Source organism: Cottoperca gobio, chromosome 13 (assembly GCF_900634415.1).
Source record: "Cottoperca gobio chromosome 13, fCotGob3.1, whole genome shotgun sequence".
Classification (NCBI taxonomy): domain Eukaryota; kingdom Metazoa; phylum Chordata; class Actinopteri; order Perciformes; family Bovichtidae; genus Cottoperca; species Cottoperca gobio.
Window position 1 is genome coordinate 12,081,995 of NC_041367.1, and position 16,728 is coordinate 12,098,722.

At 41.3% G+C, this 16,728-nt stretch overlaps 1 protein-coding gene across 1 annotated transcript in view; it reads left to right on the forward strand.

Annotated features, from left to right (window-relative positions):
• map3k10 (mitogen-activated protein kinase kinase kinase 10) overlaps nt 1-16,728 on the forward strand; it is a 32,267-nt gene that overhangs the window by 3,061 nt on the left and 12,478 nt on the right.

Here is a 16,728-nt window from a genome sequence, read left to right on the forward strand (position 1 = left end):
TATTTAAAGACATCACATTGGACTTTGAGAAACTGGGATGGACATTTTCCACTATTTTATGACATTTTATAGACTTCTTTTCTTTCTACCATATCTCTGCAAAGAAGGAAGCGTTCATCTACTCATGGGCGACAGGCTCTCCTGAGCTCATCTGAGCTAGCTACCGTTACAGCTCAGCCGAGGAGGACGCCATTAATGTTTACATCTCGCGCTGTCGCAAGCCTCTTGTCCATGATCCATAGGTGAACACTTTCTTCTGCGCTGTGATACAGCAGAAAGAAAAAAGTTCCTGTATGAAACTGCTCACAACAAGGTCTGTGGATTATCTTGAGTAACCAGGTCATGCTTTCTTTGAGCACCACAAACAAAGAAGCATCTAGTTCTATCAAAATTGATGGAAGGCAGACATCTCCAACACACAGCAACTCACACCAAAACATTTCTAGATTGATAAACTAAAACTAAAAATAATTAGTTTTGATTGTGGGGTGAACTGTCCCTTTAAAGCTCACCCCTTTGAATGTATCCTCTAACTTACAGTTGAGAGGCTCAACACCAGGACAGGTGCATATGTGAGGCAGCACATATATAATATAGACCTAAACGCAATAAAACAATCTATCTAATCTCTCTAATATATTCTACCTTCATGAAGTTTATAATGTTCAGTGTTTGTTGAAACAGCTTGAGTGAGGTTTTGATTAATCTTTCTGGTCATATTTAAGGATGTAGTTTGTTCTGCAGCTGAATTATATTGTGTTTCACTGAAAATGGTGTCTAATAGTCTAATTGATGTTATGGGGTAGAGAAAATGGAACAATGGAAACATTACAACCTTGATATGCGGTTGAAAGCTTCAGAAAAATATTTTTGTTTTGTTGGTTTGATTGTGATATTGACACAAGGTAGGAATAATAGGATAATGCTATCACAGCGTGTTGCCCACAGTAACACTGGTATCAGTCGGATTTATTTTTTAAATACTTAATATATTGCAGGACGCAAACATACCCTTAAAGGAATTGTTTAACATTTTGAGAAATAAGCTTATTCTCTTTCTTACCGAGAGCTGGATAAGAAGATCGATACCACTCTCATGTCTGTGTGGTGAATATGAAGCTATAGCTATGAGGCAGTTAGCTTAGCTTAGCACAATCACTGGAAACAGGGGGAAACAGCTAGCATGGCTCTTTGCAAAGGTTTTGCTACCTCAGCCTAACTGTACCTCTAAAGCTCACTAATTAACTAATTAATTGTTTAATCTGCACAAAAACTGAACTGTGAAGACGACACGTTATATCCCAGAGGCTACTTTCTGGGTGCTAACTGCTCTAGTCCCCTGGCTGTAGCCTTAATATTTACCGTTCAGATATGAGAGTTGAATCAATCTTTTAATTTCTCATCATCATCCTTTAAAATAGCAAAAATATTTCACATATAGCAGACATCAATTATTTTACATTACTTAAGAGGACAGAAATATCAAATAAGAGTAATACTTTATACTAGTAACAAATAAAACAGTGTGTATTGTCATATGTTGATGTATTCATTAATTGTCCCACTCTCTTCTAATATTGACATGTCTGTGGTGTAGATGTTCTGTATGAGGTTACGTCTATTAGTTTCTCTGATTGGCCTGTATGAAATCCACCAGGACAAATAAGTAGACATTTACAAATGTTCAGACATTCAGCTTTCTCATAATAATTTCATGATGTTACAGAAATGCGTTATAAAGTCTTGCTCTTTAAATATTAATATACAGACTTTTTTCGGGAGAGATGAGAAAACTTAAATTGAGCCCAGCAGGGAGGCCTAAGTCCTGGAGAGCTGGTCTATTTCTGCCATCTTTTCCCTGTCATCTCTCTCTGTACGTCCTCTTGCTCTTCTTCATCCTCCTCCTCTTTCCTCCCCTCCTCAACGAGAGCAGTTCTGCTCTGCAACTCACTGAGCTATTTTTGGTCCTTTGTGCTACTTGCTGTTTAAAGACGCAGTTGCAGTTGTTGGTGCATCAAAGAAATAACACACAGCGAGCATCTAAGTGCATTTTATGTGTGTGTGTGTGTGTGTGTGTGTGTGTGTTTATATGTGCAGGTCAGACTGTGTGTGTTTATCCCAAGTGACATGAGTGATGGGGGAGGGAGTGTACAAATATGGGTGTGCAGGATGCTGACTAAAGGCTTTTTAAAGAGGGAGACAGGCAGAAGTAAGTGAAGCTTAAACATATTCGCTGCTGATCTGCCCAAAATGTTTCCTAATCTTCAATCCCTCACTCTTCTTGAGTCTCACTCTGAAACATGCGCACCCTGCTCCCATCTCTTTACTCTCCCTCCTCCCCGTGTGGCTCAGTAACAGTAACGATGGGGGATCTGATGCGTATTGGACAGCAGAGCCTTGGCAACAACACCATAACGCTGCCTTTCCATGGTGACATGGGCACTGCTTCTGTGTCACTGAGTCATACAGCTGCTAGCTGCTGTCGGCTGCTGCACAAAATGTCAGTTCCCTAATTTAGAGTATTATCAGTGTGAAAATAGCAACTGAAGAAAAGCAGGAACGTCTCATGGACCCTGTTTTCCACCCTGAATGTTGACTGAAAATGTGTGGATGCTAATCGTTAAGTATGTAATTAGACTGTGACTCACACTCGTACTGAGGGATGTTTGCATTAGCCTGGAGATGACCAGGAGGGTGAAGCATGGAAAGAAAGTGAGAGAGAGAGACGGAGGGAAGAGAGTGAAAAGATTGTGAGAATAGCAGGGTGGAATAGATCAGGTTGTTGAGGGAGAATAAGCTAGGGGACCAGAGAGAGCGGAGATGTATGAGGAGGGAGAGGAGACTGAAGGGGAAGGAGAGCGTGGGGGATAAACAGCGGGTTCATCTCAGTTTAGGGTTACACCTCAGCTCATTGTCCAGGTGCGCTGGTCTCAGGTGTCCTCTTCAAACCGCCGACCACTTGGCATCACTGCGGTTACAGAGCAGCTTAGGCCCCCAAGCCTCTCCTCTGCCTTCCATCAGTAAACACACGCTGTGCTTAAAATCACATACTAACATTGTATTTATACTAGGAATACTAGGAATGACATACAACTGAGTATGTAGTGCCTTCACACTGCATAGTATGTGGTTTTTGTGTATGCAAGAAATGCCCGGACATATACTACATTGGCGAGAAGTTCTGAGTATGTAGGGTGAGCTTTACTGCACATACTCAACTGTCCCACAATGCATTTGGGTGCCTTAAGACTGGCCACCGTCATGTGAGATTTTGAGCCAGACTAATAGCTTTTAATATGTCACTTAACTAGTTTTTAATAGTTTTTCAGGCATCAAAGTAACCGTTTAGATTCCCAATATGTGGTCATTTAATCCAAATAATGCCTGTTTGTAAAGTTACTAGATTTACTTCAGTGAGAACAGTTTCCTGGTAAAAATCATACTTAATCGTTTATTTAGTCGGCAGTATGCAGTACATGCTGCTTGAGTATGTAGTATGCACTACATCAGTATGAGATTTCAAACACAGCCACAATCTTCATCCTCCCTCAGAAGAATTCATCAAGGCAAAACGTGACACTGCTCAGAGAGTCAGTGTGTGTGTTTGAAGCTTTATAAACATTTTACAACAATTTATTTTTGGCTCACTCATAAGCTTTCATCTAGTTCTATCCCAGCCAAGTTTGAGTTTTTTTTTAAGGCGTGTCTCCTCGTGCATGTGTGAGCTGAGTGTTGTAGGTGGGTCAAAGCCCACAGTGAGTCTGTGTAACGGGGATAATCTGATTACCGTGACCTCCTTAGAGCGATGTCACAGCATGTTTGTGGGTTGGCAGGTCATGGCCCCCGTGGTCACGCCTTACCTGCCACTCTGATCCTGGATCAGCCTCTAGTCACTCCAAGCATAGGGCACCAGAATTTGAGAGAAAAGTTAGTCGATTGACTAATCAATTAATTGACAAATCATTTCAACTGCATATGAAACTACACATTGATTTTGGCTATCATAATATCCTTATTACATTACATTTAGCTGACGCTTTTGTCTAAAGCGACATACAATAAGTGCAAACAATCATGAGGATACAAACTTGCAAGTACATTAGCTTCAAATAGGGGAAATAATTTTAAGTGCAGTACAATAGCTTCAAATAAGCCAAATCAATGTGCAACATACAGAAATAAGAATTATAATTTCTTAATATATTATTGGCCAAGGTGCAGTCGAAACAGACGGGTTTTCAGTCTGCAATGGAAGGTGTGAAGACTTTCTGCTGACCTGATATCAATGGGGAGCTCGTTCCACCATTTTGGAGCCAGGATAGCAAACAGGCGGGTTTTATGTGAGGGGTATCTGGGTCCCTCTCGCAGTGAGGGAGTAGCAAGCCGATTGGCTGATGCAGAGCGGAGTGAGCGAGCTGGGGGTGTATGGTTTGACCATGGCCTGGATGTAGGAAGCGCCTTATATAACCTAAATGTTATTTTATTTCATAAAACAAAAGTGAGTTGTAGTTGAGTGAAATAAATGTCACCACACTATCTACAATAATTATCTATATAACAAGTAATAATTTATTTGAAAGATAAATATAAATGTATTTCATAAACACCAATAGTAATCTGTATTATAACTATATTATAAAGTATTGACATATATATTGTAATATTTGGCTTTATCTGTGCTTCCTAGTCTGAGCAGCCTGGTCTCCTTGTGTTGCATTGTCAATTCAGTTACGAGGGAATTTCATGTTTTACAAATACTTCTCTTATCGAAGTCCGTTGAAGTCTGTGTATGGAGGAGGTCGGGATGGGTGGGTCAATATTTTTATTGATAAAGTGGTGACAACAAAATCAAACACAGATATTACCATAGATGTCATTTAAGTCTATTGATTAACTTTTAATTCATCTTGGATCATGAGAGATGATCGTAGTTGTGGAAACATCTATAGGCATCTGAGCGTACTTCCATCTGATGATGAGTCCTCATTTAATTCACGCTAAACTTAACCTGCTGAGTCAGTGGACCTTGAGTTGATCTGTTTCATCACTACTGTCTGGATATGAGACTGAGTCATGGTTTCTTTTTAAGGTACATGTACGTCACTGAAACTTTATATAGAGCTCTATAGAGGCTTTGAGTCAGCTGCCGGTAAGACAATACAGGTGAGCTGATCACCTTTCGCAGGAAGACAAAGCCCGGTCATTTCTGTACCTGCAGCCTGCTCTTACATACAGTAAATGCCATATAGTTGGACCATGTCTCACTGTGGACGTTTATATAAATACAGCTAATATTTGCACACCTGTTAGATAAGATGTCTCCACCTTCATTCAACTCTTATTAAAACAAATGTATATAATTTGTAATTTTACCCAGATGAAGCCTCTCTAAGATGTTCTACCGTGAGTGCAGAGCCTAAAAGACACTCAATAAAGACACAGCGCGGTTGACATTACCTGCTGTTTTGACTGCTGTCGCTTCAAATGGATGCCATGTTTACAGAGTCAACAATCACCTGAATAGTGTCTCAAAGCAGGCTTGTCAAGTATGTTGTTTTTTCAGTATTTAGATTACAAAGCAATTTACAAAGAACGGAGAAATTAATCTAATAGATTTCTTTGTGCTTTTTCTATACATTTTAGTGTTAAACTAGCTACCATGATATCAACATCAGAACGGGCTGTAATAGCTAGTTAACAGATTAGCAAGGCGAGATATGGCAAACTGTCATTGAAAAGCCTAAATCTGGCTGTCTGTGTGTGTATGTGAGAATAAGTCTGTTGAGGAAAGGATTAAAGTGAAGGCCAGTGCCGTCTGATAATCCCTCAGAGAGACGGAGCAATGGAGGCCGCGACAGTGACTAACCTGAGTGTGAGCTAGCAATACGACTGCCGCACAAAATAGAGAGGAAGAGGCCGGTATCACACGTCTTTTAGCCTAAAGGGTTAAAGTATTTCATGGTCATGGATTTGAGGAATGATATGCATGTATGATGTGTATGGATATGGCTCCTATTTATTAATAGTGTAGGCTAGTTTCAGATATAGTAGTGGAGGAACATTGCTGTATTATTACCTACTTAAAGTCACTTATAGATAGAGACCTGGAGCTAGTTGCACCGGCTGTTCGTAAGATGTAACATGCGTGTGCTTTCCACACAGACCTGCCTTTGATAATGGCCATGAATAATATAATGTTTCTTTTCACTTCATTTATATTGAAAACAGTTAAGAAGTGTGTGCTCAGTTGTAAAAGAAATCTGTGACGGATATAGATATTGAGCCGCAGCCCCAGCGCTTCTGTGAGGCTGCGCTAACCTGTTAACACAGGCTGCGAAATGAAAAGCAATTTCTTCCACAATGCACACGTGCTGCTCAGGTAGGCGGTGTGGCTCGGAACAAACTGACAAAGCTAACTTTAGCTTGCTAATATAACCCGTTTCGAGATATGGTCAACACATCTGACCTGCCACTTGATAACATGCTGTTATAATTATCTTAATTGGAAACACATTTCCAAAATAAATCACAAGATACCTTACATTTATACCACTAATGTAGTCTAAAGTTAAAGGTGGAGTCAACTATTCTAAGCCAAAACACTTCAAATTCAGCGAATATCTCATCACGGCACGATAGCTTTCCTTTGTGTGTGTGCAAAAAGAAGTCTGGTGTTCATACACGAGGGTATTAGTTTGGGTGTTGAGTTAAAATATCAAGAATTGCTAAATATTTACAGACAAACAAAGATCAGTTAAAAAACTGAATTAATACTACTAACTCCCCATGTATGACTAAATGTAACAGTCATATCTACATTTATGTTTAATAGATTGTTCTCCCACAGCTTGTGATGCTACAATGATTTACATAGTTGATTGCTTTTCACAGGATATATATATATATATATATATATATATATATATATATATATATATATATATATAGAGATAGATAGATAGATAGATAGATATGCAGTACTAATATGAATAAGAAGGGGAGTTGGAGTGTGATGAGACTCCAACTGATGAGTGAAAATCCATTCCCTTGTGAACCTCTAATTTACAGTTGCACTCTCCTTGTTGTTAAATTTAGGAACATTTTAAAGCAAAAAAAAAATCACGATTTTGAAAAGTGATGGGAACATGTTCACCAGTGGAAATTAGGCTCTCAGACAGAATGATTTCACGACCGGCTGTGTTTTAATTTCTGTGGGCATGTCTGCAAGCTTGGTGCATGTGCAGTTCAGTACGTAGGCTTGTGTGCGTATGGAGGTCATACAGCAGGACATGCTGGCGCTCGGGCAGAGAACTCACACTCCTACTATCACAGAACAGGGCAACAATGACCCCATTCTCACACAGCAGCCCAAGACAGAGCGAGAGAGCAGGGCTCACAATGGCAGGAGTCACTAAAGGGGGGGATGGGGGGCGAAGGATGGGAGATAGAGGCAGCGATGGCCGACTGTAGGCCGTGAATGACGGAGCGGAGAGATGGATGGAAGCAAGGCAGGATGGGTAGAGGAATGCAGTGGCTGTGGAGAAACCCCTGGAGGCTCGGTTGGGAAAGGGAATAGAGAGATGGATGGGGGAGGGAGAGATGAAGGCTGGAATAGGGAGAAGTATAAGGGCAGTTTGAGGAGGTCAAACCATTCTTCCATACAGATTAAGGCTAACGGTCTTGATGGACTGTAGGCCTCATTATATCACTACACTTAAAGTCCATACAAAGGCACAACTTATTTAACAACTGCAACCCAACATGTGCAGGTAATAATCTGAATACGAATGCTAATTCCTTTATAATGACAACTTGAGTTGATGTAGCAAACATAACTTTTCCAAATCGTTTTGTACTGAACACTTACAAGCATTACCGTTTGTATAAAAATATTGACACGATACAGTTTAAATTTGTTCCAGTGATATTGGCTGACCCACAGAAATGAGTTACTGTCTAGCATCTAGTGTTGGTTTGTCTACCACCGCTGGTCCAGACTGAAATATCAAACAAATATTAGATGGATTACCATGAAATTTGGTTCACACATTCATGTCCCCCCTTAAGGATAAATTGTAATAACTTTGATGATACCATAACATCTCATATAGCACCATCATCAGGTCAGTTTGAATAGTTACAATACTTGTGGTTTGTGTCCAGACATCTGCAAAAATAAAATGACATCAACCTCAGCTGCACGTTCTGTTTATTGCTAATTAGCAAATGTTAGCATGCTAATACAATAAACTGAGACAATGGTGAACATGATACACTTTTTACCTGCTAAACATCAGCATGTTAGCATAGCTATTGTGACCATGTTAGCAAGCACCGCTAGTGTGGCTGTAGGTTACCTTAAAGCAGCAAATTCACCAAAAAGCAACCTCCAAAAACACTGAGCAGTGATGTTTTCTGCCTCTCTGGGTGTGATGTGTTGTTGTATTTTTCTTCTGTTGGCAATATCCATTCAGACATCTATTGTCATCTTGAGATTCAGTATCTCGACTACAGCTGCAATAGAGTTGGTTTTTCAACAATTTAAGACATCAAATGTGGGTAAAAATGTGGGTCAGGACATTTCATTTTAGACTTTCAGTGTGTTTCTGACAGCTGTAACAGCAGGGAGGAAACCAGAGGGATATCATTGTGGAAGGGTTGATTTTACGTAGTGGACTGAAGACACAGGTTGAAGGTGTCACGGTGGGGAAAAGGTGAGGACTCAAATGCAAGACGGCAGACGAGGAAGTTAACAAAAAGAGGGCTTTATTCAAAAAGCTCACAAAATAACAAAAATACAAACGGTAGAACGTAAACTGAATAGACAAACCAGGATGACACGAGGAGCACGAGGAAGGGTGACACATGGATGACGATCTGACAAGGAACACTGGGAAAGACAAGGATGTATACACACAGACATTAAATTAGGGGAACGAGACACAGCTGGGAGAGAAGCTAAAACACAAGGGCAAGGATCGTTAGAAGGACTTTGGACTGTTTTCAGCTCTCTGGCACCACGTGAACTCGGCCACACTGCTAACAGATGTTTGCATCGCCTCGTTGTCAGATAGAAACACTGCTGAGTTTCAGTCCGTCTCAGTGAGTGAGAGACACAGGGAGAGCTACAGTGACACAACTTAACCAAACAATTTCTGCATGATTGCAAATGAATACACGTGCATGTGCCCACACACTAGGACACACACGCATCACAAATATTTTCTCCACTGCTCAATAAAAAGTTGATTTGAAGCCAGTTAACGGTGAAGACTTCCTGCTGCATCCTGCTGGACCTGCCAAGCATACTGACAGACATTTACACACCCTCCTGCCGCATGTTGTTGTGCATTATGAAGACATCTGAGTCATAACCACACTGTGGTTTATTTGCCGCTTGAGATCACTGTTCAAATGTCACATGTTGGACCATGAAACTGTATCTATACTCACAAGCACAAACACTGTACACCAGTGGATTATGTAACAGCAGTTCATTTGCATAAACAGAGAGTAGGCTGGAACATCTTACAGCTTCTTGTGTTTATAAACCCCGTCTGCAAAACTGGCCAAAGTCAGGAGGCAAAGTAGTGCTGTAAACATCAACGTTAAACGCCGCAGGCAGTGCCTTTCCTCATCATCGCCTCTAATTCACCTCAGCTCTTCAGTCAGACGGAGCGTCTGAGAAACAACGGCACGAGACTTCGTCTGAAATTAAAGTCAAGATGACAAAGAAGTGTAACCAGCGGCGAAAACAGTCCGCAAGAGCAACAGGGACAATACATTTTTTCAGTATTAGCTATCAATTGGAGTTTCTTTAGTCAAAGTTTCCTGTGGAATAACGCTCCTGAATATAAGCACAATGAGACTTTGTGTTTCTCACCACTACACGGGGGCAAAGCCGTACATTTCAGTAGACAAAGCGATAAACAAAGTAAAGTCACACACTCACACTTACATTGACCTCCTGGGCTGCTGTATGTTTGGTGGCCGTTGACTCGGCTGTTAGAGGGTCATTGTTGTGTGCCAGCAGCCTGGCACGGAGAGTGGGGAGCTGGGCTTAGCAGAGAGGGCGCTGGGTGTCCCCCGAGCTGAAATTGCTTCACCCACTTTCATAGTGGAGTCAAGTAGAGGACACTTCAGTCAGACATCAGACTTAAAGGCATGTTTGGAGTCAATAGTAGAATGTAATGTTTTATTCAACGTTAATGTTCAGGAGAGATCTGATATTTAGACATGTTGACGTGTTGTACACAAGTTGATTTCTGGGAACCCACTGAGAGCTCAGTACCATCCATAACTTAAGCATCTTAAATTAATTAAAATGATATGCAATGGTTTGCTCAGTTTTATGATTTGTTATTGTTCTTATCAATTACACCTTTTGCAGTGACTTGAACATTTGTCACCATGGACTGTATAAAATAGTTTTTCACTTGTTCAGAGAATGACCGGCTTTAAATGTGATTTGTCAAATTTTCACTCCTTCTCATCCACAAATAAACGTCAGGTGAGATGAGTCCACTAGTTGCAGAGATGTTCTTAAACCAGATAACTTCTCATGCCTCTTTTTGGGGGGGAAAAAGAGAAAGAAAATAGCTGTGAAAACTGGATTTGCACTAGAAAGTTAATTGAGCAGTTTTTTGTTTCTTTGAGGGTAGATGTTTTACATCCTAATTAATAAGAAAAATAAAAACACACTTGAATGTGTTTGTTGCCCCAAAACTGAGCAGGCGACACTAGGTAAAACAGTGGAAACGAGGACGTGGTGATGTTTACTGGGATGCCATCTATAGAGTTTTATCTATTTCTATTTATTTTTTATTCATCAAAGTGATCAAGACATGAGGAGATTCTTTTGCATTTTCTATAGAAATTTTACCTGAATATTCTTCTGGGAAACTATTATTTCTTTCTGCACCCAACAAACATTTAGTAGAAAGGAAGCACCCCTGTTTCCTCTTTTTTTCCAACTGGACACACATTTATTTTTATGTCTATTGTATCATACAGCCCAATATTTTGCAGTAGCAGAACATAAAAGCATTTTGGCTCTGTGCAATTCGTCAAATTCAAAATGGTCACAAGTAAAAAAAAGAAGCTCAAATCTCTCTTAAAATTCCCACACTATAAGTACTCCCTTTTTTCTTACCACACACACTCCAAGCAAAACGAGCCAAAAGAAAGCCACCTCATTTAATACCTCAATCTCTTCTAAAAGAGAGGCTGCCTGGTCACACGAATCTGGCAGCTGTGTATGTGTGGAGACAAAGTGAATGTCTGCAGGGTGAAACTGTGCCACTGCGCGGCTCAGGATTAGAGCCCCGATGGCCTGTGGTGGTACAAGTGGAGCCAAGCCAGAGTATCAATGACATGGGAGCATACTCACTACAACCTCCATATCAAAGCACGGGGGAACGGGGAAGACACTCTGTGATTTCGCTGCACGTCTCACTCTGGTGTTTTAGTTTGTATTCTTAATTGAGTCATGTGCTGAGATGCTCTAAAAGCCCTTCTCTAGTGTCTTTGTGAAGCAATTACTGCTATATTTTCCAACTTTTAGCTAACTGAATGATTTCTATGTGTTTCAAGCTGTAAATCTACTATATGTGTGTGTTTCCCACTGCATTTTAACGAAATAGACTTGGATTTTAAGTTATTTTAAATGTTCTGTGTGTGTTTTATGTCTTCCTCGGCTTGAAATGTCTTCAGGGATGAGATGTGTGAAAGCCAAAAGGAAAATGGAGAAACCTATTGAGATACAAAGACATGTGCTGCCAGGACAATGACAAAAGCGCTCCCTCCAGTCATCTCTCTTTACCTCTAGCAGCCCGCATCTTTTCATCCACTCACCGTTATTACCCTCTTTCTCGTAGTGCTTGTTCCTTTTCTCCCCCATCTCGCTCTCTGTGTCTTGCCTTTCCGCACTCTCCTGCACCGGCTCTTCTTCCCTTTTCAGCTGCTTCTTCCCCATATTTCATTCTCCTCACTTGCCCTCATTTCTGCAGCTCTTCCCTCTTGTCATTTTTGTTCCTTTCTTGCCTCCTTCCTTATCTGTCTCCCCTCCCCCATTCATCATCTTCAAACCACGACCCGCTTCGCCTCATCTTCTTACCCCCCCCCCATCTCACCACCACCTCCCACATTATGTACACACAATCTACCTCTCAGTTACTCAGTTTTTTGACTCCCTCCACCCTTTTTGCTTTCCCTGCGTCTCTTCTTCCATTTCTTCTCCCCGGTGTGTTGTGATGGTAGCCAGGCTGGCGACAGCTGCAGACAGTGGGCACCGCCAGAGGGAGGGAGGTGATGTGGGGATGACTACCGGGGGAAAAGATGGGTACTAAGACGAAGAGACGTCGTAAGGCGGCAGGGTTAGAGGGGGAGGTTCCTTTTTTTGTTGGGAAGGTTTTGATCTTCTGCCGAAGCAGAAACAGAGACGTCGGGCCTGCAGGGCGAGGGGCAGGGGGGCGGGGGGCTGCTCAGCATCCCACGGGCCCATATCTCATCTGTGTTGATGCACTGTCGGCTCGTTGCCATGCCAGTCAAGTTGCTGTATTCGTCACCCTGACAGACGGCTGGGACCAGCCCTGAGGTCGTGTTGTGCCTAAACAACCAGCAGCTCTGGGCATGCAGGGAGATGAGAAGGTGTCGTGAGCTGCGGAGAGTTAGAGGGAGGTACCAGAGACTCTGTTAGGAGTTTGTAGGGACCTGATTTGCTGACTTTGCGCCACGGCAACAGCTGTTCCACCCTGCAGGCTACACCTGTTTCACCCTGCAGGCTACACCTGTTTCTGTATAAGAGAGGAGGTGGAGGAGGAGGATGAGGAGGGGGGGAGGTGAAAAAAGCAAATGATGGGGGTAAAAAAGGATGAGAAAACTTTGCTAACTGAGCTCATACATTCAGAGGAATAATAATAATAATAATAATAATAATAATACACTTTATTTATATAGCACCTTTCAGAAACGAGGTTTACAAGGTGCTTTACAGGGTAGAAACAATAGAATCATGAAAGTGTTAATCATAAAACAATAAAGGACAATAGCACCATAAATAAAACAATAAAAATAAAGCAATAAGACATAAAACATAGTGCTAAAACATAATTAAAATGAAAACAACAGAACAAATGATGTGGAAAGGTAAGAAGGATCACAAGGACGATACAAGTGTTAAAAGTGTTTTTTAGGAAGAGTCTTAAATGAAGACTTAGCCATCCTATGGAGGGTTGTTCCAGAGTCTGGGGGCCCTGATGGCAAACGCTCTGTGAACTTTATTTTTTAGAGAGCAGAATTTGAGGACCTCAGGGCCCATGATGGCACATAGTGATTTAAAGGGCAGAAATAGAGCTTGAGGCCAATCCGTGTTGGGCTTTAAAAATGAATTAAAAGTAACATTTTAAAATCAACTCTAAAGCTAACAGGCAGCCAGTGCAAACATGACAGGACAGGTGTATTTTGTCAGAATCCTGGCGGCTGCATTTTGAATTTAATTGTAGAGAGGAGCAAGACTGTTGCTGCAGACGGAGAAAAGGGTGCGGCAATGATCTAGAAATAAAAATGTAATTGTACTCCTCATGGTGATGTGTAAAATCGAGTGCCCCTTTAAACAGAAAATTAAGCGAGAGGAAAAAAAGAAAACAACAGCATCCTCATAGGGGGATGAGGGTTTTCTTTTCCTCTTTCCCAGCGTCAGTCTCGGTCTGTGACCTCTGCCCTTGTTACCATAACAACAAGTTAATGACACAGCAGACTGGACTGAGCCAAAATAACACGAAACAATAACATCAAACCAGTCGGGCTTTGTGTGTCCTTCACTGTCCATGGTAACTCTAAAGACTGAAGTGTATACAGAAGATTTGCATGTCTTCATGAGTGTATCTTGAGTTTCTGTAGATTACATTTTAGTTACGAAATCAATCAAACTGCAGAATTACATGCGCTGGTCTTAATATATGAAATGATAAAGTTTTAACATCTGTACTCAATTAATTGTGAAAATTGGATTTCACCTGTAACTGCACAAGACCAACAGCAGGAACCTCAGTCCTCAGTAAAAGTATTTAATTGTGAATTTGATTTATTTCTAAAAAAATGAAACAATTGTTCCATCAGCCCAACATTACAGCTCCTTTGCTTGTAAATGTGTGTCTGTGCATATGTCTCCATATGTTTCCTGTCTGTTTTTACTGCCCAAACTGCTTTTGTGGATTAACAAAGTTGTATGTCAGTTTCACCACTTCATTCACCAGTTAGCCGACAACGCAGGCGTCAAATGAAGGACAACAATTACAAATCTGTGGGCTTCAAAAACTGCAAACACCTGCATACAATTATTCATCCCAGTTCGTCTTAGCTGCATATACTCCTGTCCCTGGTTCTCTTCTGTAGGGAGTTTCCAGATTAGCACCACCACATGCCAAACCTGTTTGTTTATGGTGTAATAAGCTTTGACATAAGTGGCTCTGGCAGAAACACCATCACTCAGAAGACCATTGCTTGCATTCCTGTGTGGTGAAATATGTGAGTGGGCTAATGTGTCACCTGTGCTCACTAAACTGACTAACCAGGCTGGAGATCATTAGTCAGGTCAAAGCCTCGCTGCTGGTTACTCCTCCTTCAGTGTTTGAACAGTGACTCGGTGGCATTTTTCTTAAAACTTAGCTGGGGTCAGGGTCCAAGGGTGGAGGAAAGAGCGGCGGCAGTTTAAAGGTTAAATCAACACTTGATCACACAGGGCAGGAAACCTCTGCTCTGTGGGCTGAAAGTTTGACAAGCAGCAGGTGTTTGTGACAGCTGATCAATACAACTCGGCTGTGACATAATAGTTTCTGAATATTGGAGTCAGATGTGGCTCCAGGGAGAGCAATTTCCGTCAGTCCATCACTTTGGTTTGGAGTGAAAAACTCTTGACAACTACTGGATGATTTGTGTCAAATCTGATGATCCCCTTTGGACCTCATGTTTGGTTTCTTACCGTTTGGTTTTCCCAGACTCACAGAGCGGCTAGCACGGCTGTAGACGACATTATTTAACGGCTCTCTGCAGATTACAAATATGGATGCACGATGATATCACCAGATAAAGGCTTTAAAATGTAATATTGGCCAGAAATTCACATATGGCATGTTTTACATGTAATTTTAATCGAACCACCGACCCTCCGACTGGTGGACAACCAATCTACCACCTAAAAATATCGGCATATTTGATATCGGCAAAAATCCAACATTGTGCAGCCCTAGTTACAAACAGAACACATGTCATTGTTAAGATCAAAGCCGACTGATAGTGGAGGACAGACACTCTTAAATAAATGGGCCTGAATACAATACTGAAACAGTGGACGTTTGATCATGGCATTAAAGAGCAGAGCAGCAGCAGTTATTTTAATTGATCAATATTATAGTGTGATTCATCAATGACACATCCAGGCCTGTGACATTTCCCAGCATGCTTGTTGCTATGGAAGTAGTAGTAACCAGGGAGCTTGTCAACTGTGTTTATTCTCTTTCAGATGCTTTGCTCTATTTTAAAATATCATATCCAGCAGCATTGCATTGTGTAAAAGCCACACTAACCTTGAGGACTTTTTGTTTTCCCCACACTGTTATAAAATGTGCTGCGATGCCTCAGAACGCCCACACGGGTGTTATTTGCGTTTCGCTGCACTTCAAGTTTCTGTGAGTGCAAACATGGTGATCTTTGGTGTTTGACATGACATGAGCAGAGCATGAATGAATGACTGGTGTGAAGAAGCTGCAGGAAGACGTACTCGAGGTGTGAAAGTAACACGATGATGGTGTTATAATTAAATCAGGAAGAGAGTGGGAGCAGGTGGAAGCGCTGCTAAACAGACCTCCATTCAGTTTCTATCTTTCCTCCTCAGCCAATTCTTTTTCTGTCCTCTCTGTTCCCACCCCGCCCTCCACATAGAGACCATAATGTCCTTTTCCCCATATGGATGTGCTCCATATTCATACACACAAAACAAACCAGACACACCCATCTAAGCATGCAAACACATCCCAGCCTCTCGTTCTTTCCCAGTCCATCCGGATCTTTTGTTTGAGACAGAGACAGAGTTAGCCCCGAGAAGACAGCTGTCCCTCAGAGACAACAGAACAGAAAAAGTACTTCTTCCCATTTTATACTACTTTATATTTCAAGTTCACTACATTTTAAAAGGAAAATATACTTGTTATTTTTCTATGTTTATCCTGCACCTCTGAGATATTGTGCATTGTTGTAGATTAAACCCCTCAACATTAGTCAGGCTTCAACAAATGAGTAAATTCAGTAAAAATGGATCGCTATTAATCAATAAATTGGCCCTATCATTTCACGTAATTGACACGTTAAATACGCCTTTTTGCTCAAGATTGTTGCCGATTAATTTTCTGTTGCTCCACTAATTAGAGTGTGTTTTACAGTGTGTTATTGCTCCTTTAGCTAAAGTAAAGGATGTGAATAATCCTCTCTGCCTATGGAAATATGTACAGACTCCACTCTTTATCACTGAAACTGGTCTCCTAGCGACCTTGTGGACAGAGCAGAGCACAGCGAGGCACACCTTTATCGTGTGTGTGTGTGTGTGTGTGTGTGTGTGTGTGTGTGTGTGTGTGTGTGTGTGTGCCTGTGCGTGTGTGTGTAAACAAAGACACCACTGTGTGTGTGTGTGTGTGTGTGTAAGATGGCATGTGTGTGTGTGTGATTCTCTTCACC